Here is a 27501-nt window from a genome sequence, read left to right on the forward strand (position 1 = left end):
CCAAATTTATTGATTCGACACAAGGGGAACCAAAGAATATTTATAAGATTTAACAAGTGAGTTGTCAATTTACATGCACCTGGAAATAGACTTGCTCGCAACAGTTTATCAGTAGTAACAGTTTTATGGCAGTGGGAGTAGTGAAGTAACAATAGTAGCGAAATAAAAACAGCAGTAGGTATCATTGCAGTAGAAAGCAGGATTAAAATAATGTAGGCACAGTGACAGATGAACGGGTGTTGCATGAATGAGAGAGTCCATGTAATAGTAGTACATAGGCATTGCAAGTAATAATGATAAAAGCATCCTAGCATAATATATCCAGAGGCATGTGTTCCTATTTAGTCGTGTGTGCTCGCAATGAGAAACTTGCACGACATCTTTTGTCCTACCAGTCCAGCGGGGCTCTAGGAAAACTACTGGTAATTAAGGTACTCCTTTTAATAAAGTACCGGAGCAAAGCATTAACAAGGTTATGTCATTGGATGAATGATATAATGTACACACACCCAAATAAGCGTAGCATGAGGTCAAGTCATTAAGTTCAACTTGCTATAAGCTTTCAATACATAGTTACCTAGTCCTTCGACCATGAGATCATGTAAATCACTTACACCGGAAGGATGCTTTGATTACATCAAACGCCATTGCGTAAATAGGTGGTTATAAAGATGGGATTAAGTATTTGGAAAGTGCGAGTTGAGGCATATGGATCAATAGTGAGATTTGTCCATCCCGATGACGGATAGATATACTCTGGGCCCTCTCGGTGGAATGTCGTCTAATTAGCTTGCAAGCATGTGACTAGGTCACAAGAGAGGACATACCACGGTACGAGTAAAGAGTACTTGTCAGTAACGAGGTTGAACTAGGTATGGAGATACCGACGATCAAACCTCGAACAAGTAAAGTATCGCGCGGCAAAAGGCGGTATCGTATGTTAATGGTTCATTCGATCACATTGTTCATCGTTTAAAATGTAGCAGTCATTACGAATCTCCAGATCCCGCTAATGATTATTGATTAGAGAGGAGTCTCTATCATGTCTGCACATTCTCGAACCGTAGGGTGACACACTTAAGGTTTCGATGTTGCTAGGGGTAGTTTCAGGATTAAAGAAATTGTTTCAAAGAGTTGCGAAATTGTTTCGGGAAGGTGATTAATGATTTATTAATTAATTAAATTAGTAAATATTAATATTTATTAATTCAGTAGAAATAATTTTTTTTTTGAGCTTAAAGTAGAAATAAATATGAGACTAAAAGTAGTCTATGAAAAGTTTTGCTAGTGGGCCAATTAAATAGCTCATATAGATAGACTGTAAAACAAAGGCAAAGACAAAAAAAAAAGGAGCAAAGCAAAGAAAAAAAGAGGCCGGCCAGGAAATGGCATGGGCCACACGCGCCAGGATTAGATTCCAAGACTCATACGTGTACGGGAGAAGCAAAATCATTTTATACGGTCAATCGATCCGATCGATTTACCTGCGTGGCTTAAGGAGGATAACCCGCAGGTCGCAAGAATAAGATTTTTGGGCCGCTGTCGTTTGCTCCGTTTGCTCCATCTTTTGTCTAGTTTTTTCCACCCAACGCGAACAGGCGAAACCCTGTCCGCGCAAACTCTCCATCTCCACCACGCCGTCGTGCTGCTGGGCCAGATCCCATCTACCACATCTCCCCGCTTGCTGGAACAAGGAGGAGGTGTCTTCATCGAGCTGTACGTGTGACCGAATACGGAGGTGCTGCCCAATTGCAGCGCCAGAGGGATTGTCAACGCGATCTTGAGATCGGCAAGTGTATGAGTACATCACCCACGAGATCCGATCTCGTTTCTGCTTAGCACTACTAGGAAAAGGTCTAGCCGTAATAATGGTATCAGTGGCGCACCACTTTACTGGTGCTCCACTGCTATATAGCAGTGGCGCACCAAAAAGTGGTGCTCCACTAGTAGCTTTTTACTAATGGCGCACTAGTATAGTGGTAGGCCACTACTAATTTTTAAGCTGAATTACATATAGGTCTCAGGTTAGCAGTGGCGCACCACATATAGGTGCGCCATTGCTATTTCGAATAGCAATGGCGCACATATATGTGGTGCGCCACTGTGCTAGAAAGAGCAATAGCGCACTCTACATGGTGCGCCACTATGCTATAAACAACAATAGCGCACTCCATCCAGTGCGCCACTGTGCTGCCTAACTACTATCACCGCACTTCTCAAGACCCCACCGCACACGCACACGCAGCACACCACCCACCAGCGCACCCACCCACCCACACCACCTTATCCCTTTCTCTTCCCTTTCTCTTCACTTTCTAGGGTTCCCAAACCACCCCGCCGCCGCCGATCCCCGTGCTGGGAATGGAGCCCAAATCCACCACCCCGTCTCCGCCGGTCCCCGTGCTGGGTGTGCCCGTTGGGTACCTGCACGCACCGGCGCTCTATGGCCCTCCCTCGCCGCCGTCTTCGCCGCGTCGCAGCAGGCCGCCGCCCAGCAGCAGGCCGCCGCGTTTTGGGCCGAGCAGTACCGCGAGATCGAGGCCGAGGCGCCCATCATCTTCGCGCGCGCCTGCGAGATGTTCGAGGTTCGCCGTCCCCGCCTCCTTCCCCGGTAGCAGCCCGCCCCGCCGCGCCATCATGAAGCGCCGCCGCCAACCCTTCGAATCCGCCGGCGATGCGGGACTCCCTACCTGCCCACGCGTTCTTCACCACGCCGCACGACAGCGCGTGGCGCCTCTTCACGCACGCCTGGCGCTTGGCGCCTCCCCTGCTTCCAGATCGGGCGTCGATCTGTCGAAGATCCTCACCGGTGGAGGATCGACCAGATCGAGGAATCGAAGATGAAGTCGGAGGTGGAGGAGGAGGGCCAGGTGGCCGACGGCTCGGTGGTGGAGGAGGTGCAGCCGGTGGTGCGCGGCTTCGTCAAGGACTGGGACGCCATGGAGGACCTGCTTAGCTATGTCCGCTGCAGGAACATTGGGGTGGGAGATGGGGGACGAGGGCCAGATCCTCTTCACCGAGCCGCTCTTCATGCCCAAGGTGATGTTTATGCCCTGTATGCTTAATTAAAAGCTCGTTTGAATGTACATATTTGTACAGATTTACTCTGAATTCATGTTGTATGCCTAGCGATCGGTGACATCTGCAAGATAGCAAAGGGCAATGCTTTTGTTGATCAAGTAATTCTACAATGTAGTGCACTAACCTTATAATGGAATCAACCTGTAGTCGTACAGCAACCATGTATAGCTAATTACTGTCACAGATTCTATCACATATAGTTACTTCTATCTTAACCGCATCTCCCAGCTACTAGTTAATAAACATGGTGAATGATTTCTGCATTCTTTTTTGGCCAGTGCACTCTCTCCCTTCGTAAGTACCCATTCCAACTTAAGTGGAGTTCTGAACCAAATATTCATCTTACTTACTGAAAATATAATTTCTGTTTGAGTACTAGTGCAAGAACACCTTAGATGTAGGTGACTGTTCATAATTTTATTTTTAGTTCCAGTGAACCTCATGGCCCTAGCTAACAGAAACTTTGCTGACACTAGCTGACTGAAACTTTGCATGACTGAATGACTGCAGCGGAGGAGCAAGCTGGTTGGGTGTGTCCAAGTTGTGCGTGTGGCGTGGGCATGAAGCCGGTTGGGTGTGTCTACGTATCGGCAGCCTCGGATAAGTTGGAGGCGAGATGGAGCCGAAAGAAGACCTCCTTCCTTGGTGGAGCAGCGACGGTGATGGAGATGCGGAGGCCTCCATTGAGCTCGAGTGCGTTGCCTCCGTCGAGCTCCTGCATGTGGTTGCAGATGGAGGTGCATCGTCTCCGTCGAGCTCGTGCCTAAAATCACACGTTTTGTTGAAAGTTGTATGCACTTGTATTTTGTCGAGCTCGTGCCTGAAATCACACGTTTTTTGAGAGCTGTATGCACTTGTATTTTGCTGCAGGTGTGTTTGTAAATACATAGCTGTTGAATATGTATAGTGTATTATATGATGAGGAACCCTGCCGTTCGGGCAGGGTGTTTTTTTTTATTTGGCATCAATTATAGTAGTGGCGCACCATTCCTGCATACTATGGCGCACCATTTCTAAATAAGTGTGGCGCACTAGAGCAAATATGAGTGGCGCACCTAGATTAAATATGAGTGGCGCACTAGACAACTAGTAGTGGCGCACCACATAGTGCGCCATTGGTATGTAACTTAGTAGTGGCGCACCACTTGGTGCGCCACTACTAATTGTTAGCAGTGGCGTGATAGTAGTGGCGCACCACTAGTGCGCCACTGATGGCAAAAAGTGGTGCGCCACTGATTGCCTTTTTTCTAGTAGTGTAGCGATCTACAAGGGTATGTGGATCCAACCTTTCTCGTTGCTTCAATCTAGTAGATTAGATCTTGGCGCTTTTCCATAGATTGGATCTTGGTTTATTCGTTCTTGCGGTAGAATTTTTTTGTTTTACATGCAACGAACCCATTATATTTGTGGCTAATTTTTTTATCATACATTCTGATCATGAAGCTTTAAAATATCTGAAAGCCCAATCTACATTGCATAGGCATCTTGCTAAGTGGGTTGAATTCATTGAGTCTTTTCCATACATTATTAAGCATAAGAAGGGAAAAGATAATATTGTTGCTGATGCTCTATCTAGGAATAATATGCTATTAACTCAATTTGATGTTAAAATTCCTGGATTAGAGGTACTATGTGATTTGTATGCTACTGATCATGATTTTGCTGAACCATATGGCTTGTGTGCGATTGGTAAAGCATGGGAGAAATATCACATACATGATGGGTTCTTGTTTAGAGCTAACAAACTATGTGTTCCAGAATCGTCTGTGCGTTTGCTCTTATTGCAGGAATCACATGCTGGAGGTTTGATGGGTCACTTTGGGCGTGAGAAGACGCTACTCATGCTAGCTGACCACTTTTATTGGCCAAAGATGAGGCGGGATGTGGACAGGTATGTGAAGATATGCATTACTTGCAACAAGTCCAAGTCCAAGCTGAAGCCTCACGGTTTGTATACTCCTTTACCGGCACCTACTACACCTTGGGAGGATATTAGTATGGATTTTGTGTTGGGTTTGCCGCGTACTAAAAGAGGCCATGATTCTATATTTGTGATAGTGGATAGATTCTCTAAAATGTCACATTTTATTGCCTGCCATAAAAGCGACGATGCATCGCATATTGCTAACCTGTTTTTCAGGGAGATTGTACGTCTACATGGAGTCCCGAAGACTATTGTTTCTGATCGTGACGTGAAGTTTATGAGGTACTTCTGGAAGACACTTTGGGGAAAGCTGGGGACAAAGCTACTTTTCAGCACTACTTGTCGTCCCCAAACTAATGGTCAAACTGAGGTAGTGAATAGAACATTGTCACAGCTGTTGAGATCCATGATCAAGAAAAACTTGAAGGAGTGGGAAGATTGTTTGCCGCATGTGGAGTTTTCTTACAACAAGGCGGTACATTCTGCCACAGAGCTGTGTCCCTTTGAGGTGGTGTATGGTTTCAAACCCATTACTCCACTTGACTTGTTGCCTTTGCCCATACATGAGAGAGTCAATATGGAGGCATCAAAGAGGGCAGATTTTGTGCGAAAGATTCATGTGAAGACTAAAGAGTTGATAGAGAAGAAAGGAAAGAGCAATGCTGCAAGGATGAACAAGAAGCGCAAGGAGATGTCGTTCAAGTCTGGTGATATGGTCTGGGTACATTTTCGCAAGGATTGGTTCCTGAAGCTACGGAAGTCCAAGTTGCTTCCTCGTGGTGCAGGTCCTTACAAAGTGCTTGCTAAGATCAATGATAATGCATACTCTATATATCTTCCAATTGATGAGTTTGGTGTCAGCAATTCTTTCAATGTGACTGATTTGACACCATATGACAGAGAAGACCTTGGAGCATCGAGGTCGACGCCTTTTGAAGGGGGGGGGGGAGCATCAGGATTGGACCCATCACAAGAGCTCGTGCGAAGCTACACAAACAACAGGTGAACTTGTTCCTAAGTGATACTTTGATCGATGAGAATTTTATACTGCCTAAGTCCTATTGCTTGTGTATGATCAGGTATGAAGAAGGAGCAAGCGACGCACAAGGAGGAGAGGAGCAGCTGGACAAGGAGCTGGCCATGAAGCTGGACATGAAGACATCCCGTGGAAGCGCGAGGGAGGAGAGGGAGGCATGCGCGAGGAAAGAAGACGAAGTCCAGGCCGGCGCCAGACCCGGTCTGCCGGCCGCCACGCCGGCGCGCCCGGTCCCAGGCCCGGTCCAACCGGACGCCAAGCCGGGCCAGCCCGGCGCCGACCGGATCCCCAGCTGGTGCCAACCGGGCACTATCCAGTATGCTTGGACCCTTAGCCCGGTCACCACCCGGTGCCAGACCCGGTTGAAACCGGATGGCCCGGTCCCAGGCCCGGTCGACCGGCCATCTGCCTAGCCGACTTCGAGTCTGTCTCAACCAGATCCGATTTGGGTCGGTTTTCTATGTAACTTTTCGACCCCTGGTCGTCCTGAACCCCTATATAAGTGCCCAGGACGCCCCCAAATTAGGATTAGACCACGTTTAAGATAAAGCCTAGTTCATAGTTGATTGCTTTGTAACTCTATTGAATCTCTACACCATATTGCATTGATTTGGTGTTTACCCCTGAAAGTCTTGTGTGATCTTATGTTCCATTGGGAATTAGACGGTTGCAACTTACCGCTTCGTGGTCGGCGGCTACGTGCGCAAGTGTTTGGAGTTGTGAATATCTTGTAGGTTGAGAGCTTTTGCATTGGCGACAGGGACCAATCGAGAGACTTCGTTGCGTCATACAAGTTATCATCCAGTTCATCATCGTGTTATCTCCGCTGTGTTCATCCCGTAATCATCATCACCATCGTTGCTTACTGAGAAGATCGGGCCACCCCTTATCAACTCGGGCCCAAAGTGACAAGCATTACGCATAGCAAGTTGCAACAATGTCAAAAATACTAAACAACGGATACTAGGCACTATGCCCATAACAATCTTATAGCTATTACATGACCAATCTCTCATCCAATCCCTACCATCCCCTACAGCCTACGGCGGGGAATTACTCACACATGGATGGGGAAATCATGGATGGTTGATGGAGAGGCGTCGGTGATGGCGATGGCGATGATCTCCTCCAAATCCCCATCCCGGCAGGGTGCCATAATGGAGCTTCTGGTCCTCGGATTAGGGTTTCTGGTGGCGGCGAAGCAGCGAAACTATTTCTGAAAAAAACATCGAACACCCCTCGGTTTTTAGGTCCAGGGGCTTCTTATAGTGCGAAGAAGAGGTCGAAGGGGTGGCTGAGGCGGCCAGACCACCCCTTGGTGCGGACAAGGCCTGGCCCGCGTGATACGCGTAGATGCACACGTCCGTTGGGAACCCCAAGTGGAAGGTATGATGCGTATAGAAGCAAGTTTCCCTTAGTATGAAACCAAGGTTTAATCGAACCAGTAGGAGCCAAGAAGCACGTTGAAGGTTGATGGTCGCGAAATGTGATGCGGCGCAACACCAGGGATTCCGGCGCCAACGTGGAACCTGCACAGCACAACCAAAGTACTTTGCCCCAACGAAACAGTGAGGTTGTCAATCTCACCGGCTTGCTGTAACAAAGGATTAAACGTATCGAGTGGAAGATGTTTGCAAAGAAAACAGTAAACACAATTGCAGTAGATTGTATGCTATGTAAAGAATAGGACCGGGGTCCACAGTTCACTAGAGGTGTCTCTCCCATAAGATAAAAGCATGTTGGGTGAACAAATTACAGTCGGGCAATTGACAAATAGAGAAAGGCATAACAATGCATATACATGATATGATAAATATAGTGAGATTTAATTGGGCATTACGACAAAGTACATAGACCGCCATCCAACTGCATCTATGCCTAAAAAGTCCACCTTCATGTTATCATCCGAACCCCATTCAGTATTAAGTTGCTAAGCAACAGACAATTGCATTAAGTATGGTGCGTAATGTAATCGACAACTACATCCTTAGACATAGAATCAATGTTTTATCCCTAGTGGCAACAGCACATCACAACCTTAGAACTTTCTCGTCACCGTCCTGTGTGTCAATGAAGGCATGAACCCACTATCGAGCATAAATACTCCCTCTTGGAGTTAAGAGTAAAAACTTGGCCAGAGCCTCTACTAGTAACGGAGAGCATGCAAGATCATAAACAACACATAAACAATAGATTGATAATCACCATAACATAGTATTCTCTATCCATCGGATCCCGACAAACACAACATATAGAATTACATATAGATGATCTTGATCATGTTAGGCAGCTCACAAGATCCAACAATGAAGCACAACAAGGAGAAGACGACCATCTAGCTACTGCTATGGACCCATGGTCCAGGGGTGAACTACTCACTCATCACTCCGGAGGCGATCATGGCGATGAAGAGTCCTCCGGGAGATGAATCCCCTCTCCGGCAGGGTGCCGGAGGCGATCTCCTGAATCCCCCGAGATGGGATTCGCGGCGGCGGCGTCTCTGGAAGGTTTTCCGTATCGTGGCTCTCGGTACTGGGGTTTTCGCGACGGAGGCTTTAAGTAGGCGGAAGGGCAACGTGGGGGGCCACACGAGGGCCCCACACCCTAGGTCGGCGCGGCCAGGGCCTGGGCCGCGCCGGCCTATGGTGTCGGCGCCTCGTGGCCCCACTTCCTTCCCTCTTCGGTCTTCTGGAAGCTTCGTGCAAAAATAGGACCCTGGGCGAAGATTTCGTCCAATTCCGAGAATATTTCCTTACTAGGATTTCTGAAACCAAAAACAGCAGAAACAAAGAATCGGCTCTTCGGCATCTTGTTAATAGGTTAGTTCCAGAAAATGCATAAATATGACATATAATGTGCATAAAACATGTAGGTATCATCAATAAAGTAGAATGGAACATAAGAAATTATCGATACGTTGGAGACGTATCACCGCGCCAAGGGTGGGTGTGGGCCCCTCGTGGCCCCCTCCGTCTCGTCTTCTGGCTCCGGGGTCTTCAGGTGAAATATTGGTTTGTCTATATTTTCCGGGAATTTTTCCGAAAGTTGGATTTCTGCACAAAAACAAGACACCAGAGAAATTCTGCTGAAAACAGCATTAGTCCGCTTTAGTTGTATTCAAAACACACAAGATAGAGGGCAAACAACAACAAAAGTGTTCGGGAAAGTGGATACATTTTGGACGTATCAACTCCCCCAAGCTTAGCTTATTGCTTATCCTCAAGCAATTCAGTGACAACTGAGTGCGATAAAAGAAACTTTCACGAACCTATTTGCTTCATATGATGTATATATTCTCACTACATGATCAAATGCTCAGGCAAATCATAATAAGAAGCATGCAACTAAGAATACTGAATAGTTATGCAAGTCATGAAAGGATATCAACACAATAATAAGCAACGTGAAACATAAGTATTTGCAGGATTGCAATTTTCATAATATGATATGATAAAGTGGTATCTCGCTTGCCCTATTTGTGGAGCAAAACATAAATGCCGGGGCACCTCTGAAGTTCAAGAGAAGACTAGAAGTAAAAAATATCGAAAGAATCAAGCATCAGAGTTATACCACAATTAATCTTATTCCGGGACAAGCACATTAAACTAAGAATGACAGCTATGCTTTCAAGAGAATGTTGAGAGAACGAATGTTGACTCAACATAAAAGTATAAGATTGGCCCTACGCAGAGGGAAGTAAGATTGCTCATGTGCTAGAGCTTTTCATTTTGAATGCAATAAGAGTGTTGAAAATATTTTTTTTGAGAAGTGCAACTAATTTCAACGTTAGTGATAAATAGTATGGCTCATAAATAACACTTCCTATAAGTTGCTCGCCTCATGCATAATATACTAATAGTGCTCACACCTTGTCCTAATTAGCTTGGATTTCCATGGATTTTCATCGCATACATATGCTTCAACCAAGTGTCACAAAGGGGTACCTCCTTGCCTCCTGTACAAAGGTCCTAGGAGATGAATCTCATTTGATTTCTCAATTTTGATAAATCTCAACTTTTTGGATATCCATACCAGGAAGACAAGGACAACAGATATTTTGAATTTTGTCCAACTGAAACTTCCACCATGTGAACATGGCTTTAGTTGGTAGCCCAATGTTCCTCCCTAACAATATGCATACTCCAATCTTTGCAACTCATGGTAAATATCCCTTACTTCAAACAAGATGAGCATGCATAGTAATTCACACGATATTCAACAAGGGTATATTGATGGTGTTCCCCATGACAGCATGGTTATCACACAACACGCAACTTATAAGAACTGAAATGCATAAGACATAATACTTACCACAATAGTTTTTAGACTACATTCCCATATAAATTACACAAAACAAGTGATAATAATTTTGAAGTCACAAGCAATTCACTTTGGAGTGGCAGCGAAATACCACATATAGGTATGTATGGTGGACACAATTGGCTCTTTGGTTTTTAGTAGTTGGATGCAAGAGTAGAGCTCATACCCAGTACAAGTGAAGGCTAGCAATAGACTGGGAAGCGACAATCAAGAAAGCAGTAATTGTCGTAATCATGCTTGCGACGGATAAAATTAACGGAAGCATAAAAGCAATACAAGAACTCCGAGTCAAGATAAATCATCGAGGCTTAAAAGACTTTTGTTTTAGTCTGATGCATGCTTGAGCATGTGCCAAGTCGATTCAAATGAAACATTCACAGGAGGATACCACAATGTTATACCGTTATATGAATAGAGCAATGCAAGCAAACATCAATATGACATGTTACCAACTATTAGTAAATTGGAATTAATCATGAGAGAGCATAAAATACTGAGCATCATCAAGTAGCATACACCTTACATAAACAAACTAAGCATGTTCACATAAATGAGTATATGTACAAAAATGAAAACAAATAGAGTTCATACCAGCCTCTCACCACAACTCGAATTGTCGTGGCCGTCATTATTGCTCTTCACTTGTGTGGATTGAATAGTATGAAATGATAACTAATCTCCAATGAAGTCAAGGCAGCTACTTGACAAAACCAAAGAAGAACAACAAATATTTTTGGGTTTTCGATTTTTAATCAACACACAAAGAAAAATCTTTTTGGATTTTCGCATAGCAAACCATAATGAGAAGATGAAGCAAACTAAGAAGAAAATGAAGAGAAACAACAGAAATGTTTTTTTCTGTATTTTAATGTTTTGGAAAGTAGCAACAAAAGCAAGAAACAACAAAAAGAAAGAAAACTAGCATAAACACACAAATGCAACAAGTGGCAGAAATCTGCCAACCCAGAACATCAAGCAAAGATCGATTTTTATGAAAATGTGTTGTAGTTCATCTCGAAAAGTGCTCAACTAACGAAAATTAGATAACAACCTGGGGCATATGCTCACAAATTGTCAGCTCAAAATTCCAATCTGGCTATTTATACGAATTTTTACGATGACAGCACATAATCTATTTTTAGACAGCAACTCCCCAATTCTTACCTCCTTCCTATTAGAGGCTATCCTTGGTATAAAAACGAAATAAATAAGCTAAAGAGAGGTTATTACAGTAGTAACAAATCCCAATATTCAAATAAATAGAAATACTAAATCAAAACTAGCAAGAACAAAAAGAAAGCGAGACATGGAAATACAAAGTTCCGACGGAATATCATATGTAGATGAGTGAGATGTCGGTATACCTCCCCCCAAGCTTAGGCTTTTGACCTAAGTGGAAATCAACCCCATGGTGAGTAGTGGCTCCAGGATGGTGGGTCATCCCTATCATGATCATACCCCGGCCCTCGTGAGGAAGTAGAAGCCGAAGGCCCATAGTCATAGTCAGGTTGCTGATATGGGAACCCAATAGTGTTAGAGGGCTGGACAAAGTTATCTTCGGCCTCCCCTCTATCGTCATGTGCATGTCGCCCCTGGCCCTCTATGTATGTGTCAAGCTCTTGTTCAGTGAGTGACCATCCTTCCCTAGCATTAAGGTTAAGCAAAAGGGGTGCATGCAAATTGACTATACGATCGGTCTTAGTTACCCACCGAGATAATGATTTTCTCTTGAAAAAGGTAATTTCATAAGGTAAGTAGTCCATGTTAGCTTTGTAAGAATCAAATTGATGTTGCATCATTGAATTAAGATCAAGCCTCTCCAATAGAAATTGAAAGTCCAAAGCTTGTGGTTCTAGACCGTGAAAGGCTAATAAACGAGAGGCAATGAGGCCTCCACAAACTCTCCCTTTCTCACGGTTTGTAGTAACGCGGGAGGCTATCAAGGCACCCAAATCATGAGAGGATAATTTACTTGCAACCTTTCTAGCTAGAACGCATTTAGTAATAAAATAAGCAAAATACCGAATAGAAGGAAGTTGAATGCATTGGATTTTACCATCCTCATCTGAGAAGCTCCTCCCCTGACAAATTTCTTTATAGATTTCCAGCAATGGCTTGGGTCTCTCCTTGATTTTTCTGCATGATCCCCATTGTGGCACTCTGATAGCTATACATAAATCATCGAGAGGCAAATCGACAGCTATATTATATATTTTGTAATGAACCATGGGGTTAGGAAATTTCCAACTAAATCTGACGTCCTGCACTACAGACATAGTTAGCTTAACATGTTGGTATGGTTCACCATCAACAAAACTTTCCAACCCTGCATTTGAAACCAAAGTCCAGAAATCCTGCAGCACTCATGAATTCCACACATGGATAAAGAGAAGGAAAAACTACTTCTTCCCGGTGAACCTCATGACTTCATTTAACTCCATTTCATGTTGGTTGAGTTGATATGCATTGCCTTCCATCTCTGGAATTTTTAACAAACCTCATAAAAAATGATTTTAAGACAGATAAATGAAGGAGAACACTATGGAGACTTATAAGAGGACTAAACATGCATCAAAACAACTTATCCCGTCATAATACAAGCATGCAAGCTCACTTAACATGTCATCTACATCAGCAAAATATTCAACAAGTACTTCACCAATCAAAATTCTACTTGGATAATCGGAGGAGTCATATACCAGAGAGCAAATGCTTCATATTTCAGCAAGAAATATGGGTTGAGGAAGGAGATCGAAAATTCGCGATGAAGAACAACAAGAGCACGGGTTTGAGCAATGGTGGGGTGCACTACAAGAAAAGTTGCCATGGCCGACGAAGTTGAAGTCGCGCCGTGGTTGCTGGTGCACCATGGCCGACGATTTTTGGTCCCTCCGTGGTGCATGTCAAAACTTTTTTTTTCTCATTTTTGAGGCCACCTAGCCTGACGAAAGCGGCCAAAACGTCGCGTATGGTGGCCCGGGACGTGGTGCATCACGAATTCTCAGGTTCGCCGGCCGAGTCAACGCAAATCCTCACCGCCCAGGGATGTAGGGCCCAGATGGCAGCCTCACTAGCATTGTTTTTTTTCTCGATCGCGCCATCTCGTTCAACGCTCTCCGATCGAGCCGTTTACGATGCAGGATCATGGGTCCCGCATGTCATCCTCTATGAACCAAAATTCTTTCTTTTCTTGGATTTTTTTGACCCCCTGATTTCTGGCTACTTCCTTTTTCTTTTGATCCCGTGGTGCCTTGGAAACGTTGAGACCGCTGCAGCTTAATGGGACCCGCATGTCATCCTCTATGAGCTATCAACTTTCTTTTCTTGGAGTTATTTTTGGCACCTCATATTTGGTCACTTGCCTTTTTTTCGATCCCCAGCCGCCTCTCAAATGGTGATACCGCTGCTGCTAAATGGGACCCGCATGTCATCCTCTATGTACTATAAAACTTTCTTTTCTTGGATTATTTTTGGCACCTCATATTTGGTCACTTGCCTTTTTCTTTCGATCCCCTGCCGCCTCTCAAACGGTGATACCGCTGATGCTAAATGGGACCCGCATGTCATCCTCTATGTACTATAAAACTTTCTTTTCTTGGATTTTTTTTGGCACCTCATATTTGGTCACTTGCCTTTTTCTTTCGATCCCCTGCCGCCTCTCAAACGTTGATACCGCTGCTGCTAAATGGGACCCGCATGTCATCCTCTATGTAAATCATGTTTCTTTTCTTGAATTATTTTTGGCTCCTGATATTTGGTCACTTGCCTTTTTCTTTCGATCTTATGCCACGTTTGAAACATTAAGGAACCTGCTGGCTCATGGGACCCGCATGTCATCCTCTATGTGCTATAAAAATTTCCTTTGTTGGATTTTTTTTGGCACCTCATATTTGGTCACTTGCCTTTTTCTTTCAATCCCCTGCTGCCTCTCAAACGGTGATACCGCTGCTGCTAAATGGGACCCGCATGTCATCCTCTATGTAAATCATGTTTCTTTTCTTGAATTATTTTTGGCTCCTGATATTTGGTCACTTGCCTTTTTCTTTCGATCTCATGCCACGTTTGAAACGCTGAGGAACCTGCTGGCTCATGGGACCCGCATGTCATCCTCTATGTGCTATAAATGTTTCCTTTGTTGGATTTTTTTTCACCCGCTGATTTTTGGCTTGCCTTTTTCTTTTGATCCCCTGCCCCCTTTGAAACGTTGAGTAAGCTGCTGGCTCAAGGGACCCGCATGTCATCCTCTATGTCCATCAACTTTCTTTTCTTGGATTTTTTTGACCCCCTAATTACTAGCTACTTCTTTTTCTTTTGATCTCAAGCCGCATTTCAAACATTGAGACCGCTGCTGCAAAATGGGACCCACATGTCATCCTCTATGTACAATAAATCTTGGATTATTTTTGGCTCCTGATATTTGGTCACTTGCCTTTTTCTTTCGATCTCATGCCACGTTTGAAACGTTGAGGAACCTGCTGGCTCATGGGACCCGCATGTCATCCTCTATGTGCTATAAAAGTTTCCTTTGTTGGATTTTTTTCACCCTCTGATATTTGGCTTGCCTTTTTCTTTTGATCCCCTGCCCCCTTTGAAACGTTGAGTAAGCTGCTGGCTCAAGGGACCCGCATGTCATCCTCTATGTCCATCAACTTTCTTTTCTTGGATTTTTTTTTGACCCCCTAATTACTAGCTACTTTCTTTTTCTTTTGATCTCAAGCCGCATTTCAAACATTGAGACCGCTGCTACAAAATGGGACCCACATGTCATCCTCTATCTACAATAAATCTTGGATTATTTTTGGCTCCTGATATTTGGTCACTTGCCTTTTTCTTTCGATCTCATGCCACGTTTTAAACGTTGAGGAACCTGCTGGCTCATGGGACCCGCATGTCATCCTCTATGTGCTATAAAAGTTTATTTTCTAGGGTTTTTTCACTCTCTGATTTTTGGCTATTTCCTTTTTTTTTGATGCCCTGCCGCCTTGGAAACGTTGAGTAAGCTGCTTACTCATGGGACCCGCATGTCATCCTCTATGTACAATTAAGTTTCTTTTCTTGAATTATTTTAGGCTCCTGATATTTCGTCACTTGCCTTTTTCTTTCGATCTCATGCCGCCTTTGAAACGTTGAGTAAGCTGCTAGCTCATAGGTCCCGCATGTCATCCTCTACGAACAATAAAAGTTTCCTTTCTTGGAGTTATTTTTGACCCCTAATTTCTGGCTATTTGCCTTTTTATTTTGATCCCCTGCCCCCTTTGAAACGATGAGGACGCTGTTGGCAGGTCGGTCCCACATGTCATCCTCTATGAACAATAAAAGTTTCCTTTGGTGGATTTATTTTTAACCCCTAATTAATTTCTGGCTATTTCCTTTTTTTTTTCTTTTGATCCCCTGCCGCCTTGGAAACGTTGAGGATGCTGCTGCCTCATCGGTCCCGCATGTCATCCTCTCAGAACGATAAATGTTTTCTTTTCTTGGATTTTTCTACCAACTGATTTTTGGTTTTTTTTATTTTCGACCCCCTGCCTTTGAAACGTTGACGACGCTGCTGGCTCATGGGTCTCTGATGTCAGCCTCCCCGTACAAGAAACATGTGATATCTTGATTATTTTGCAGATAATAAACAGTGTATTTCGCTCTGAGCTATTGCAAACGGATAAATTAAATCTTTATTTTTACAACTTATATCTTGAATCTCCTTGTTTTTTGTTTTTGCGAAGCATATGACATTCCTGTTTTTTTTTTGAGAAAAATCCGAACTTTCATGTTCTGGAGTGGGCTGAAATTGTACGAATCAAAAGGCCAGAAGGATAGTTCAAAGGCCCAGATGTCCAGATGCAGCCCAATTGAAATCTTTCTTTTCTTGGATTTTTTTCACCCTCTGATTTCTGGCTACTTCATTTTTCTTTTGGTCCTGTGCCGCCTTGGAAACGTTGAGACTGCTGCTGCAAAATGGGACCCGCATGTCATCCTCTATGTACAATAAAGTTTCTTTTCCTGGATTATTTTTGGCTCCTGATATTTGGTCACTTGCCTTTTTCTTTCGATCTCATGCCACGTTTGAAACGTTGAGGAATCTGCTGGCTCATGGGACCCGCATGTCATCCTCTATGTACAATAAAAGTTTGATTTCTTGGATTTTTTTTCACCCTCTGATTTTTGGCTATTTCCTTTTTCTTTTGATCCCCTGCCGCCTTTGAAACATTTAGTAAGCTGCTGGCTCATAGGTCCCACATGTCAGCCTATATGAACGATAAAGCTTTTCTTTCTTTGAGTTTTTCTTGACCCCCTAATTTCTGGCTACTTTCTTTTTCTTTTGATCTCAAGCCGCATTTGAAACGTTGGGACCGCTGCTGCAAAATGGAACCCGCATGTCATCCTCTATGTACAATCAAGTTTCTTTTCTTGGATTATTTTTGGCTCCTGATATTTGGTCACTTGCCTTTTTCTTTCGATCCCATGCCATGTTTGAAACGTTGAGGAACCTGCTGGCTCATGGGACCCGCATGTCATCCTCTATGTACTACAAAAGTTTATTTTCTAGGGTTTTTTTCACTCTTTGATTTTTGGCTATTTCCTTTTTCTTTTGATCCCCTGCCGCCTTGGAAACGTTGAGTAAGCTGCTAACTCGTGGGACCCGCATGTCATCCTCTATGTACAATCAACTTTCTTTTCTTCGAGTTTTTTTTACCCCCTAATTTCTGGCTACTTTCTTTTTCTTTTGATCTCAAGCCGCATTTGAAACGTTGGGACCTCTGCAATTCAGAGATAGATCATGATCATGGTAACAAATTTTCAACGTGATGATGATTTGATGTTGCACTCGGGCTTGAATAATGTACTACTACTGCCTCACAATTTCTTTATCATTATAGTTTGCAAGATTTAGCAGATGCGCCAAATTCAGAGATAGATCATGATCATGGTAACAAATTTTCAACGTGATGATGATTTGGTGTTGCACTCGGGCTTGAACAGAAGTACTACTACTGTCTCACAAATTCTTTATCATTATACTTTGCAAGATTTAGCGGACGCGCCAAATTTAGAGATAGATCATGATCATGGTAACAAATTTTCCACATGGTGATGATTTGATGTTGCACTCGGGCTTGAACAGAAGTACTAGTACGGTCTCTCAATTTTTTATCATTATACTTTGCAAGATTTGGCGGATGAGCCAATTTTAGAGATAGATCATGATCATGGTAACAAATTTTCAACGTGATGATGATTTGATGTTGCACTCGAACTTGAACAGAAGTACTAGTACAGTCTCACAATTTTTTTATCATTATACTTTGCGAGATTTAGCGGATGCGCCAAATTCAGAGATAGATCGTGATCATGGTAACACACTTTTCAATGTAATGATGATTTGATGTTGCACTCGACCTTGAACATAAGTACTAGTACGGTCTCACAATTTTGTATCATTATACTTTGCAAGTTTTAGCGGATGCGCCCATTTTCAGAGGTAGATCATGATCATGGTAACAAATTTTCAACGTGATGATGATTTGATGTTGCACTCGAACTTGAACAGAAGTACTAGTATGGTCTCACAATTTTTATTATCATTATACTTTGAAAGATATAGCGGATGCGCCAATTTCAGAGATAGATCATGATCATGGTAACAAATTTTCAACGTGATGATGATTTGATGTTGCACTCGGCCTAGAATAGAAGTACTAGTACGGTCTCACAATTTTTTTTATCATTATACTTTGCAAGATATAGCGGATACGCTAATTTCAGAGATAGATCATGACCATGTTAGTGACCGATATTCAAGGTGATGATGATTTGATTTTGCACTCGGCCTTGAACAGAGGTACTAGTACGGTCTCACAATTTTTTATCATTATACTTGGACCTTAGCGAAATTCAAAATCTCATAGCGGCAAAACTTCCCGCCTACAAAATACAAAAATTTCACACGCTTCCAAATTCCCATTCTACCTCTGTGGAGATGACAGCAAAGTCGGTTGGTGGGGGGGTCTGCCCGTCATTTTTTGGATCACCACCTCCCTAGCCCAGGAAACCCTCCCAAAAAAAATTCATTTCCCTCAGTCTCTCCTCTGAGACCACCCACCGGAACTTCTCAAGTCCCACTCTCTACCACCTCCACAACCACCGCACCGGAACATCCCCGCCGGACTACCCTGGCCTACCTGAGGCCTCGCGATCCTCGTCATCCGGCTGCCGGAGCCGCTTCATCGACGCCGTCATCAACCGGATCGGATCATCCCCGCCGAACCTCGAAATCATATGCTCATCTAGCAGTCTACCGCAGTCGCTTCAGCTGCGGTATCGTCCACCCCACCGGAGCCGCTTCGCCGGATCCGTCGTCCACCGCATCGGATCTTGCTCACCGACACCGCTGTGCACGAACCGGATCTGCTTCACCGGCGCCGTGCATGATCTAAACTCGTCGCAGGTCGCTTTTCTATTGCTTGCCTGCAAGTTCTTGTTTAATCTTGGGGGAACCTGTTTGTTCTAACGACGCGCCGTTACGTTTTTGCAGATGAGATGACTAACCATGAATTGTAACGGCCGTCTATCCAACCCCAAGCAGCACATGTAGTGTACCTCATCACCGGATCTATCAACCCCAGGAAGATCTGCTGTGACTCCCACAGAGTGCTTCTCCTAATGTAAGTCCCTTGTTTTAGCGCCATGTTCTAGGTTCAGATGCTTGTTTGTCTGAAGTTCTTTTAGTTCATTCCTAGCTATGACGGTAACACCTTGCTATTTTCTAGTTCATTGCTAACTTTAAGCGATTGAACATTTTGGTTTGCATTCCCTGCTCTGTAGATGTAGCCATCATAACTTCTATCTTGCTCAGTCGTTGTTACAAAAATTCTAGGCTGCTACTATTTTGTTCATGCCAATCTTGTTCTCCCTGAACATGTTGGTTTGCATTCCCTGTACTACAGGTGATGCCATTGTTATTTCTATCTACTTCGTCGTAAGCTAACAAAGTAATCGTCGTTATTAGTTCCTGCATGCTATCGCTCTGCCATCCAGTAGTACAAATTTATTTGAACTCGTCACAACAGCTACTTCCATTATAATTTTGTCTGCCATCTGATTCTTCAAAAGCTGCAATATTAACTTGTTTCTCTTAATTGGCATGGCGCTCGCATATAGAATGGTGAACATATTGGTGTGCATTCCCTCTTCTACAAGTTCACAGGTGATCCCACTATATTCCGTTTCTGGTCCATCCTAAGCCGTAGCATTAACTATCCTCTATGTGTTGCTCATTACAACTTTATATCCCGAAACAAATTGATTTGTTTCCCTTATCTACAAGTTTATGAGTGATGCCATTATAACTCATATCTGTTTTATTCCTAGCTATTATAGTAACATCCTGCTATTATTTAGTTCATGGCCAATTTTATGTAATTGCACATGTTGGTTCGCATTCCCTGCTCTATAGCTTTTGGCATCATAACTTCTATATTTGGTTTACATTCCCTGCTCTGTAGATCTAGCCATCATAACTTTATCTTGCTCAGTTGTTGTTACAAAAATTATGGCCCGCTACTATGTTGTTTGTGCCAATTTTTTACTCTATGAACATGTTGGCTTGCATTCCCTGTACTACAGGTGATGCCATTGTTTTGTATCTAGTTCATTGTAATCTAACAAAGTAAACACTTAGTTTGGCATGCTATCATTCTGCTATCTAGCCTGTAGTACAAATAAACTTGTCATACAACTAGATAATAATTTTGTGTGCCATCTTGTTCTTCAAAAGCTGCATTATTGACTTGTTTCTCTGACTTGGCATGACGCTCACATATGGAATGCTGAACATATTGGTTTGCATTCCCTCTTATACAAGTTCACAGGTGATCCCACTATATTCTGTATCTGGTCTATCCTTCACTATAAGTTCAGGAGTATTATTTAGTTCACGGACAATTTGAAGTAATTGCACTTGGCACATGTTGGTTCACATTCCCTCCTCTTTAGCTTTTGCAATTGTAACTTCTATTTTTGGTTTACATTCCCTGCTCTATAGATGTAACCATGTGTTACCACCCGATTTTGGCCAAATCAGGAATTGGGCCGTAAGTGAAGATGGGCTTGAAGGACGTACACGTGAAGCATCTTCGAAGCGGCCTTGCGCTGATAGTTTGGGCTAAGTGGCCCATGTATCTGTAATATATTAGATCGCATTGTAATTTAGATTAAAGAGATAGAGTCCGGCCCGTGCACGCCTCAATTAGAAAGTCCCTTGGACTATAAATATGTATCTAGGGTTATCGGAAAAGGAGGACAATCACCGTTCAACCAAAACAAACCAATCTCGGCGCATCGCCACCCCTTTCCTACGAGGGTTCTTACCGGTAAGCATCATGCTGCCTAGATCGCATCTCGCGATCTAGGCAGCGTAAGCTTAGTATTGTTCATGCGTTGCTCGTACTGAAGCCTTTTTGATGGCGAGCAACGTGGTTATCATAGATGTGTTAGGGTTAGCATTGTTCTTCACGTAATATGCTATCGTAGTGCAACCCTTGCATGTCTAGCTGCCCTTACGTCTATCCAGACGTAAGGGCAGCATCTTGCTTGATCATGCTTAGTAGATCCGATCCGTTATAGTTGCTCCCTGCATCTGCAGGGATCTCACGGTATAATTGCTGCACCCTCATGGGGCTCTCACAGGCGTTTGGATTTTCGGCCGTCCGATCGAGCTGACGTGGCGCGATCCCCGCCGTCGATTTCGTCCAGGGCGCGAGGCCCTCCCACGAACCCGCGTTTTATCCACGGGTCGTGTGAAAGCCCGCGCGGCCCGTTCGCTCCGCTCTCACCCGCCTCGCACGTCCTCCTCTCCCCCTCGCGCCCCTCCCATCGCCGCCGCCGCCGCCAGCTCCCAATCCCGTCGCCCCCTCCTCCTCCACAATCCCCTGTAGCGCCTCCTCCTCCAATCCTCCCGCTCATCCTCCCCCAATCTTCTTCCAATGGCTGCTCCTCTCTTGAGCTCTCCTTCGGTCCGCCGGTGGCGCTACTGCTGGTCGACGGTTTTACCGCGACACGCAGATGTGAGAACCACAACCAGTCCACCCCAGGTTCGTCTGTCCTCTTCCCCACGGATCTGGCGGTGGTGGGGTGGCGTGGATCCTTCGAATCCGGCGAAGGTGTAGCACGGGGAGGTGTGATAGCAGCTGGCGGGCGCCTCCAGATCGTAGTCTCACGGGATCTGGGGCGGCATCCTCTGCCCCGACCTGAGCGGGGCGTGCTGCTCCTCTCGAGCACTAGGGCAACGGCGGTCTCCTCTACTGGATTTGGGCGTCCATGATGAGCAGGGCGCAGCGCCTGGGTTGCAGTGCAAGCGGGCGATTTCGACGGCGAGCAGGGCAAGCACCGGAGCAAATCCGCTGCAGCTGGTGCGTCACCTGCAGGCTGTAGCAGGTCAGTTTCCTTCTCCATTTGCCCAGACTTTTTTTGATCTCATCTCGATCAAGATTGAAGAAGGCGAGCTCATGTTTCTTCATTTTCTCTATACTATTTCTGTACTTTTCATCGTCAAGGACACCGCCAGCCAGGAGCGCAGCTGCTGCCCAGCTCCACCTCCGATGTATGTCGTGCTGATGGAACGATGATGCATGTGGGTCCTTGGCTTTGAACCTTCAGAAGAAAAGTTTTGATTACAATCGTTTTTACCTATGCCATCACACATGATGGAACAGGACTAGCAGTACTTGCTTACTCCAGACAACACAATCTAAGCACGCCCAGTTCATGGGCGACTTTGTTCCAGAACACGGCAAAAAAAATCTGATTGATCAGTTTCATTAGGTGCTTATTCTCACCTTCCTTTCCAATTTATATGCTTTGCAAGCAAAATATTTTCGATTTGCAAGGCGAGAAGTTGTGTGCAAATCCCATAGTCTATATTGAATGTTGCTCTGGATTAATCAAAAGGTCCTTTTCAGCTTTGCGCTAGATTGCAGTTGTACTTGGTAAGTTGTTATACTCCTCCCTGCAAAATACTTTGGATATGTACTATCTCCATGATTCTCAAGGTCATTTTCTCACCTGGTTTCGCTGGCTCATGCCTCAACACCATGTGTGGCTCGCCAGCGAGTCCATGATTCTCAAGTGTTATGTTCCACGGCAACTTAGGAGCATGATTTCAGTTTCAGTTATCTCTAGATGTTTAGGAATAGGAAGGGAATGACTTTCCCACTTATTGGATTGGGGAATTACTCCCTGGAAAGATCACAACTTTTTGGATGTTCTGAGCTTTTTTTTATTACCTGGCCTGTCAGCGAAGTGCATGATTTAGAGTAATTTTGTATGCTTTGTGGTCTAAATTACAACGCTGCAATGTCCTAGCTATTTGTTTTTCAAGAGAATTTAATCCAAGTGAAACTTCACAATATTATAAATTTCAAGACCAAAAGAGGTCAGTATTGTATCCAAGGAATGTTATTTAACCTTTCAGTAGTTACTCCTATTTATCAGATCATTTCTTGTGTCTACCAGTGTACATTATTGTGGTCCTTACACTGACATTGAGTGGGTGGAGTAATGCATTCCAGTTTTATTCTATGTCATTTGTTCAGCCAAAATTATATCGCTCTTATGTTTTATCTAAAAGAAGTGCTTTCTAAAATGCATGAACTAATATTTAACATTCTGAATGTATTTGCTGGTGTATGATACTCCAAAGATAGTTGCACACATGAGTTTTGAACTTAAATGTCTAAGTCTGCAATTGGAAGAGGGTCGGAAGATGAGGAAGCAATCCTAGACTAAAACCATGCTGCACTAGGCAAGTGATTGTCGTGTTACAAACATAATCGTTTTTGTGTATTCAAAGCGCACTTGATATACAACCTGTGATGTGTTCTTTTTCTCCTCTTCATTGGCTGGTAATTCTTCTATGTATCCAATATGCTTGCTTATCATTGATTTCCATAGATGTTTAGTACAACACAGTTTAAATAGCGTTTACTGGTGTGATTTCAATAGAGGAAGGAGGATTCCACAGCCGTCCATTGGCAGTGGCAGGCAGCGCAAAACAAGTTGGAGGCGAACACCAAGGGGCATGCAAGAGGGCGACCGTCGCAGGAGCACATCATAGCTCAGACAATCATCACAGGAACTAGAGTTCGAGACCCATGAGCAAACTAGGTAAATATATTCTCTGAATAGAAGTGTTAACATGCTTGTTTGTGTGTGATGTCTGATGTGTGGGTGAGAGAAAAGAGAGCAGACTTTGAATAGGAAGGAAAATTATCTACCCATGTTCTATTTTCGTTGGGTATCCAAGGATCTTCACTATTTTCTCAGTTTTTTACATATGTATATGCCCATACACACACAATCTTTAGTTCAATGTTAACAGAAACATGGAATGTTCAGTTGATGCTATTGGGTGTCATGGATATCTTGCATCTCAAATTTATACTGAAGAGAAAATCACAAGTTTCTCAAATTTTGGGCCACCATGTACATATCTGGGAGAGAGTTCTTAAAGGAGAATAAATGCGAGGGTATATACTCATAGGTAGATGAGTAGTATAGAGAGAAAAGCTTGGCTAGTGCATTTATAAGTTCAATCATGAACACATGAAGTAAGATTCCGAACTTTTATTTATGCCAACTAGAAATCCAAAGCACACGATGTATAAATATAGATTTAGTACAGGTTTATGTCAGAATGCATGAATAACTTTGCATGCTCATTCTTGTGATAAATATCTGCTATCCAGTATATTAGATGCTAACATAGTTTCTACCCCTCCGTCCTCAAATACGTGTACCTTAGGACATGTCTTAAGTCAAACTTTATTAACTTTGACTAACTTCCTACAATTTATGGCACTAAATTAATACCGCTGGATTCATATTGACATGTAGTTTAATAATATAGTAATTTAATGTAACATATGTGCTATTTTTTGTACAAATTTGAAGATGTTTGACTTCTAAAAAAGGAAAACATTGACTTATTCGCGGACGGAGGGAGTAAGTGCTAACTGAACAATTTAAACTGTGCATCTCTGAAACTACAGCAGTGCCTATTCTGAAAGTTAGAACTTTCAGTGCTCTGTATGTGATCATCTTGCCATGTACTTGTCTAAATAAGAAAATAGCAAACTAATGCTATTGTTAGGCCTCAGTTGCCAAGTTATTGTGATGACCATACGGCTGTTGTATGTGAAGCTGTGAACACTGAACCTTGGTTTTTCTGTGCATGTGCATGCTATTTATTTATCTTTTGCACTTAGGTAACATATTTCTGAAGAACTCAATCATATAGACTTCGCTCGCGGAATATTCTGATAGTATAAATTTGGATTTTATTATCATTGATGTCGTTTATTTTACAGCTAACTCCATACACAATACAAATTTAGTTATGAAGTTACAGTTCCAGTCTAAGAAGATGACCTTTTGTTCGTAAAATGTTAGCAACTCTAACATAGAGCTGTTCATCGTGAATGTATCTGAAGAAATTTAGGCATCTAGCTTGGATTCAACTAGAAATTTAAATATATGCATTAGATTTCAGTGGGCTTTCTTGTAGATATGGTCATTTAGAGGGTTAAACATTTCCCCTTATGTTTTAAAATTTTCGTTCTCAGTTTAGCATGGCTATATGAGAGGTACATGCTTATGGATTTTTGTGTGTCACCGTCTGTTCAGAAAATGCAGTGCTTTAGCTTTTTGTATTGAGAATGTAGTGAACAGATTGCTGCATATAATACTGGTAGCTTACAGTATTTCTCTTCTAGACAGATTCTATACAGAATTATAAGAAGGGTTTAGTGTTCTGCTGGTACACCAATAACATTGCTGGTATCCTTCCCTACTTGGAAAATGGTGTTTTTCATATATTGCTCTTTAATCTGGAATTCTTCAGCTAAAGCATTTTATGTTTACTTAGTTTTGCCATGCTTAAAAGTGTATTAGCACAGCGTAGCTTGGCATTTGTATTTATGTCAGAAACCTTTATACTACTTGATTCAGTCTCTTCCCCATACATACTTTCCTTTTTGGCATATAACATCAGATCTGCTACTCTGGTACCAATCTGTCATAGTATCCTGCCAGTTATTTCTTAAGATTCTTCTGAACTTTTAGGGTTTATGTAGGAGCTCATATACTATATATAATTGTCAACTAAGTCTTGGTACTTCTTGCCTTCTACTTGGTTATTCTGTGATAATAGGAATCGGTGAGTAGTTTAAGTAGTTTTACAGATGTACTAGCTCTGAAGTAGCGCTTGCCATGTGAAACTACTTTTCTTCTCCGGTCCATCTAATTGCATTTTAATTATCTGCCAGAAAATAGATTGGACGATATAATTACTATACGTGCAACTCCTATACATGCAGTGGCAGCATAAAAGTTATAGCTTCAGATTACAGCGATTCTGATTTGTGACAATTCATACAAAATTATCCATTTGCACATGACATGAAAACCTTTATTTTGTTTAGGTGTTTTTAATTATTTCCACTATTATATGTGGTAGCTACCAATAATTGTTTTTTCTACGAAGACCACCATTGTTGTCTTATATATCGTGTTATGTGTGCAATTGGTGGCCACAGAGCAGCACAGCCCACTGCCCGCGCCGCCCCCGAAGGGCGGTTGATGGCCAGTGGGAGTATTGCCTCCCAGTAGGAGGAGCTTGGTGCGCCGCCAAGCCAGACCAGAGGCGACGTGTAGGCTGCCACTGTCGAGATGGACGATGCCAGGGAATCGAGGTGAGCCCCTCCACACACTCATCCTCTTGGTCATACGTTTCCATGTGCTCAAGTCTGCAGATAAATTAATCATTGACACTATCACTTTTTGAGCGAGCTATTAGGATTCCTACAGTATTGATGTTTTTCATCTGCACTATGTTTTGTCATATGGTATTTGCATGGAGCAGCACATGGAGCAGCACGTATATGTTCAATAAATCCATTTATGGGATATTGGGTAATCATGAAGAGATAAATGTTGAATCGAAACCGGAATGAACTTAGCGTAAATAGGATTATGTATGATGTAAGCCGTTTGCTTCCTTTATATCCCTATGTTTGGCTAGAAAGGATTGGAGATATTATAAGTGTGCTTACTCTTCTCTGCTAGCTGTTTGTGAATCCTTGGTTTATCAAAGGTTTACGTACTATCTTCGAATTCTCATTTCTATTGCTTTACTTATTTTGTCTTCATATGTTTATAGGTCCATAAAATAATAATTTTTCACTTCATAGTTGCAGCTTGATGGAAACCATCAAGATCTCGGCCATTTGTTTAGGCGCACCCCTAAATCGTCGAGTTTATAAGCTATTACGGGCTGCTGTCTGTATGTTTATGTTTGGAAGCTTATAAGCTATTACGAGGTATCAACATTTCCCCTGTATTAATGGTAAGATAAATTTAAAAGATTTATCACTTGGTAGGAAGTGAGAAGCTTTGATATCACTTGGTATGAACCAAAGATTAAGGTAAAAGCGAGGACAACAAAGCCACTTCTGGGTAATCAAGATGGATAAAAGTTCTGTTGCTCTTCGTATTGGTTCCTGCCTTTGTTATTCTCTAAGCGTTAGAGAAAATGTTTAAGATAATGTTTGTCAATGTGAAAGATGTGGGCTGTGCGCCAAGGTGTGGCCCTAAATCATAAGGCGCAGATCTTACTCTTTTTACTATACTATATTTTGGTACTGTCACTGAGGTCCTCATAGTTTTGCATCTATTTGTATATTTATATGTTTGTTTTCTGCTACAACTCTCGAATTACGCAATAGTTTTGGTACACTTGGTTTGCTGCTACGTTTATAATTTCGTATGATTTATCCTAATTTTATCCTACCAACATTGGTTTGTGAAACCTAAAGTGTAATGTCATTTTGGCAGTTAATTTTTATTGTTATTATACAAAATGTATGTTGGCACGAGCTTAACGGGATCGTGCGCCAAGGCGCACATCTAAATCTAGTTAGTTTAATATCTGCATAGTTAGGCCTTATGCTGGGGTCGGAGGATCCGGTAGTGCGTTAGATGCTGTTTACCGTCCCTGCGAGGGATGTTCCGGGGATCAACGTTATGTTGGTTTTTAGGCCTCTCGTAGGGGTAGTTTGCATCGTCTCTCGTAGCTGCTAGGCCCGATCGC

The 27501-nt window shown here is 43.0% G+C and overlaps 2 long non-coding RNA genes across 7 annotated transcripts; both read left to right on the forward strand.

The window, feature by feature from the left end:
* The first annotated feature begins 2751 nt into the window (after window positions 1–2751).
* LOC127299568 (uncharacterized) lies at window positions 2752–4038 on the forward strand. Its single transcript, XR_011744874.1, has 2 exons — window positions 2752–3039; window positions 3592–4038. It is a non-coding gene; the product is annotated as an uncharacterized lncRNA (long non-coding RNA).
* Window positions 4039–21888: 17850 nt separating this feature from the next.
* On the forward strand, window positions 21889–27006 carry LOC127299569 (uncharacterized). 6 transcript variants are annotated; one of them, XR_011744877.1, is made up of 5 exons: window positions 21891–23157; window positions 23358–23519; window positions 25127–25190; window positions 25949–26104; window positions 26603–27006. It is a non-coding gene; the product is annotated as an uncharacterized lncRNA (long non-coding RNA). The 6 variants fall into 6 exon arrangements; XR_011744878.1 differs by having other exon boundaries at window positions 25131–25190; XR_011744876.1 differs by having other exon boundaries at window positions 21889–23157; window positions 23358–25190.
* Window positions 27007–27501: the final 495 nt, after the last annotated feature.

Source organism: Lolium perenne, chromosome 5 (assembly GCF_019359855.2).
Source record: "Lolium perenne isolate Kyuss_39 chromosome 5, Kyuss_2.0, whole genome shotgun sequence".
Taxonomy (NCBI): domain Eukaryota; kingdom Viridiplantae; phylum Streptophyta; class Magnoliopsida; order Poales; family Poaceae; genus Lolium; species Lolium perenne.